This window comes from Limulus polyphemus, unplaced genomic scaffold (assembly GCF_000517525.1).
Source record: "Limulus polyphemus unplaced genomic scaffold, Limulus_polyphemus-2.1.2 Scaffold2394, whole genome shotgun sequence".
Classification (NCBI taxonomy): Eukaryota; Metazoa; Arthropoda; class Merostomata; order Xiphosura; family Limulidae; genus Limulus; species Limulus polyphemus.
The window spans coordinates 36,756-42,700 of record NW_013668004.1 but is presented as its reverse complement, the minus strand read 5'-3'; positions in this window follow the sequence as shown (position 1 = coordinate 42,700).

Below are 5,945 nucleotides of genomic sequence, written 5' to 3'. Positions count from 1 at the left end.
AACAACCCAGTTATTATATAAAGAAAGATTATTGAACCAATAAACAATGAACACCGTGTTAATTTATCTCTTTATCGAACATAGGCCTAAAATAAATTAAAGTTTTATAAAGTAAGGCTCATATACAAGTAGATTTGCACATTTCGTTGTCTACGATTACAATTCGTTTGTATTGTGCTAGAAATGTTATATTTAAAGAAGTACTGTTACGATAAAGATACTAATTTGGCCGGAAATGTTTTGTCAAAAAGTTGTTTCCATCTTAGTGAACTAACCGTGTTTCATGGGTTACGTGTGTTATACGTTGTGTGATGAGTAAAACGTATTTATTGAAATAACTTATACTTTTTGCCAGAATCTTTCTTACACTAAAAAGAAATAAATAATACCGGACTGTGTAAGTAGATATTTTAATCATATCTATAGTAGCGGTGGAAAGTAATTCAGAACAGTAACAATTCAAACCTTACAAATTTTACCTTTTAAACTCGTTTAATGATCATTTCTACTTTACTGACTACACGAAGTTAATAAATATCTATTGTTTACAATAATTTAATATATACTTATTAACTTTAACCTGTGTTACGTTTTTTTTACTTTAATTTAGTTAGGACTAAACTTTAATGTACTTAATACTATCCATAAATAAACTTATAATGTTATTCTACGACCTAACGTCAAACCTTTTTTAAAAACTTTGATAAGTTTTTAATATTCTGTTGTACAAAATGGTTAGTAAATTATATTTACATTCCCCTTTTGTTGTTCTTATTTAATACAGCAATTGTAGCGACTTGATGACTGAGCTTTGCAGCTCTGTTTGTCGTCGAGTGAATAATGCGCATGTGCTGTTTTTCTTGGGGAAACATTCTAACTACGCCTGCTTATGCAGCAGGTTCTCGGTCAGAAAGCTAACGGTCGTACATACAAACAAGCAGAATAATAGTATAGATAAGCGCCAATTAATTACAAGTGGAATATAAATATGCAAATAGGTTGAAAGGAAGATAAGGTACTAGGAGTTGATAGTTTGAAGAAATTCATGTTGCTGTTTGTTATTAAGCACAAAGCTACACAAAAGCTTATCTGTGCTCTGCCCACCACGGGTATCGAAACCCGGTTTCTAGCGGTATAAGTCCGCAGACATACCGCTGTGCCGGCCGGAGAAATTCATATATCGATGATAATGTTTTTAAAAAGACAATAGCTACTTTTTTGTAAATTTGTGAGCAAAAAAGAAAAGAAGCCGAACCAAGAATATCGTTTGCTAATTCTTTGTTTTAATCTTATACTTTTATAACCTTTTTTTTACAAGTAACAGCTTTAAATGCTTGCCACGCATACGTCACGTTTAATATTTTACAAAATGTAGTTTGCAAAATAAAAAAAGTTTCAAGTGACTCAAACATATAAAAGTTTCCAAAAAACAAACATAATGCAGCACATACTCTACATCCTTGAAATCCCGTAGGCTATTAATATTTTAGAGGCTGAAGGAAGATTTCAGTTTGAAGACTTGGGATATGCTTTTAGTGAATTATTCTTTATATATTGTTTCAACACGTAAGTTTATATTTCTGAGAGATTTGTGATCTTTGACATTTAGGGTTGTGATGTTTAACGTGTTGAAACTTTATATAATTATTGCGTGGGAAATGATTTCATAGAACAATAAAACATTTTAACTTTTTTGATATGTTCACTTAAGAACAACGACTTTGAATACATTACTATATAAAACATTATTTGTTAAGATCTCTCAGACAAGAGAAACAAGTTATTTTTATTCTGTCTTCACACAGATATTAATATGCTAAATGGGCTATCCGTGCTGTGCCCACCACAAGTGCTGAAATCCGGCTTTTAGCGTTATAAGCCTTGAGACTTTCCGCTGAACCACTAGAGGGCCACACAATTTATTATTTATAATGGTCTTATTGTTTCTCGATTATTATTTACCTTAAACTTACGCGATAAATAAAATACATAAAACCAATACTTACATTTTATAGCAGAGAATAATCTGTTCGTTTTTTTTCTATTTCTGTTACTTCCGTTTAATGAGATAAGAATATAAATCATTGAGCACTTTCTGAAATCACCTTTTACTGAGTAATAGCTAAAAACTTGTTATAAATTTAAAACTATTGAAGACATATTATAAAGAAAAATCAATAAAAATGTAAGACCAGAGAATATCTCTTTCTCATTTTGCCAGTGTCGAAACATCGCTATTTCCGCTTTTGGATTCCATAGTCATTGTGCTGCACTATTTAACAGGAAGCAAGTAGGCCTAAAGCGAGAGATAAAGCAGTGTGGCCATGATGTTATTTTCATGCGCTAGGTGTAAATAGTATTATGAGCTTGAAAGCTAATTACCGGGAATCTGGGACGTTTTCTATTTTTAGGTCCAATATGCTCATCTTTCTCTATGCATTGAGATATGTTATTGATGTTCTTGGTGTCCCTCTAAGGCATCGAAGCTTTACGTGTAAGTATTTCTGATTTGTAAAGCTGAAATTTTCTGAGTACTCCACCTGCATTGTTTTCTCTTTTATACACCAAGGTTGAGTATGTTATATTAAAACGATTGTAAATATGGAAATCAGCAAGTCATAGGAAAACTACAGCCGATATAAACACGCGGTGGAAAAGAATGTATCAGAACTGCATTTTGACATTGTGTGACGTTATATAAGTAGTGAGATTTAGAAGTTCTAAGACGAGTTATACCTTTTAAAATATGAAATAACTTGGGGTACCAACATCATTCAGAAAGAGACCTGCAACAAGTCGTACCCCAGTCATGGTAAGCAAAGTGCGGCGTCTTGTAACAGGTGAGAATCCACTAATATAAAGATCAGTCGCAGTAGCCGTCCACGTTACCCAAACAACAGTCGCAACATAATCAAGAAGGATTTCGGTCTGGAAAAGCAACAGTAATCACATACACAAATTGATTCCACGACATATCCGTTTAGCCATCGCGTACGTCAAATAGCTGAAGAATGAAACAGGTATTTATGCTTTTCCATACAAAGATATATTAGTTAAGCCGCCTGACACAGCGCCTATGGATTTCTCCGTGATTACACTTCTGGAAGAAAAATGTATTAAATCAGTTTGCATTATAGTTCTAGTGTTTTATGATTTCTTTAGTGAGTTTGTTATTATACCTTTAAACAATTTTCTTCTTAATTCAAATAAAACAGAGGTTGAGTACTTTATATTAAAATATTTTGGAGTCTCACCACGTCGTTATAGTCAATGTCGTCACGTCCTGTTTCTTGACAACAACCCCGCAGCATAGTTTTCATTGCAAAAGGCTACGTTGTAAGGCTGCCAAGTCTAAAGCACACCACCACCACCACCTGAAAAATTTCCTTAATCTATCTACCATATGAGTATTATATGAGTTTCTCAGTACCCGTTTAAACAATCTGATATCACAGAATCCATAAACTGGCATGTCTTCATATTGACTAGCATGAATACTTGTTTCATGTCCCAGCTGTTTGAGTTACGCGACAGTTGAATGGGTATGACCTGAAAATAACTTGTGTACACGTGACTCCCTGATTATATTGTCTACTATTGCTCTTAGCACATGGATCGCTTTTCCGTCTGAACTTTGTGTTCATGAATTGCCACATGTTACAATATGCTGCACTTTGCTTACCAAGGCTGAGGTACGACTTGTTACAGGTCCATTTTTTGGACGATCTTGTTTCCTATTTCTTTATTTTCTAATGCTATTAAGTAGAAGGGATATTATGTCTTGGAAACTAAACATCCGACCTGAATACATGTGTAAGGTTCGAGTATAAAAACATTTTGAGTCTGAAAGGGTTGTTGTAGACCATTCCCAAAAAGAGATCCATTTTCGATGACATCACACTACCTACGAACGCTAAACAGTGTCAAAATGACCGTCACATTATAACGCCCCCACGGCTGAAAGGACGAGCATATTTTTGGTGTATTTATATGAATAATGTATTACACACACATAGTTTATTTTACAACTAATATTTCACATTGACTTTACTCTCACCTGTTATATTTCACACTTACTTTACTTACACCTGTTATATTTCACATTTACTTTACTCTTACCTGTTATATTTCACACTTACTTTACTTACACCTGTTATATTTCACATTTACTTTACTATCTCCTGTTTTATTTCCCACCTACTTTATTTCACACCTTCTTTATTCACACCTACTATATTCTACATTACAGAAATGGTGTTACAATCACTTTGCTTTTCTTTAATATTTTTACTAATCCTTCTCTACAGCCTCAGTGTTTGTTGATACTGAATGATTCTTGATAGACCACATTAGATGTTCTTTCTCATTCCTGGGCCAAAATATAGAGATTTCTTGGTGATCCTATTGTTAAACATCCAACATAGAATAAACCATATGAAAACCAAAGGGTTTCCAGATGTAGCCCAGTCACCATAAGGGTCTGACCTTATGGTTTGGCTGCCATTTTTTTTTCTGGCAAAAAAATGTGAATGTTTGACAATTTTAATGAAAAACTCAGAAATTTCCAAGAGAAACTAAAAAAAAGTTCAAGAAAAAACTGAAAAGAAAAAATGGAATAAGAGTCGGTCCAAGACTGTCGAGTCATTAGCCAAACAAACATATTTTTGCGGTGGGCGTGGCTCAGGGTAAATAGGGACCGGGTATAACCACCCTATGACATACGTCTTGCTCCAATGTATCATCCTACCAAGTTTGGTTGAGGTTGGTTCAAAGACCATTGCGGTCAAAGAAACAAACAAATGTTTTATTTTTATAAGTATAGATTTATATATATATGACTTTTATTTTTCTGTGTAAGTATATAGATATTAAAAAAATGGGTATGCAATTAAAGGATAAAGTTGGAATTAGTTAATTGTTTTTTGGAATATGTTTAACCACTAGATGGCTTGCTTAGATATAAATCAAAATGATTAGCTTGCCATCCAGTAGAGTATATGAAATGACGCTTATACTATGTTGAACTGTAGACCTGCTATAAGTGAGCCATAATTCACGTTGTTTCAGTTGTTGTCGAACACGGTGCTTGTTATTTGCCCTCCACTCAGCTCCATAACCACTGTTATAACAAACTCTTCTACAAAACTGACAGCTGACAAGAAGGAAAAACGCTCTGAATAGCCGCACATAGTCATAAGTGTTCATGAGATAACTTCCAAAGTCATTGCATGGCTGTTAAATTTTCATTAAACTAAGAGCTTGTTTCCCGATGTTGTAAAACCGACTCCAAGGGTGGAAGCCACTTCGAGGTGTATAAATTAAGTGGGATTAAGTGATCGTGAAGAAGTAAAATTAAACTCTGGGAGGATAGTTGGGGGTTATAAAGGAAACAACAACTTAGAAATATATATTTTATTACGATCAATAAACTCTGTAAACTAACTACTGGGTAATGCACATATCACAAGCTATTATTTTCATGTTCATTATTAATAGGTATATGGAAGTCTAAAATAACTAAAACACCCAGTACTTACTTATAGGATTCGCTAAATAATATATGTATCTTATGTGGAATAGAAGAGTTATTCCGTACATATTGATATATAAAATGTGTTTCTTTGATACAAGTACAATGGTGCCATTTACAACAATAATTCCCAAAAAATTATTTCGGTGGCTCCTAGGCCTAAATCTCTATTTAAATTTATTTTGCTTTTAACAATTATATTGAATTCATCTTTATCTGTTAACTGTTTAATATAATATTATACATATTATATTATGTTATATTCTAAAATAACAACCATGGATCATTATTATATTAGACGGTATGCAAACACAAAAAAAAATAGCGAAGTATATTTAATTTTCATATCTTTAAGTTATTTTAAACATATTTGAATAGACAAATGCTACGTTTAAAAATTGCAGCATAACTTACA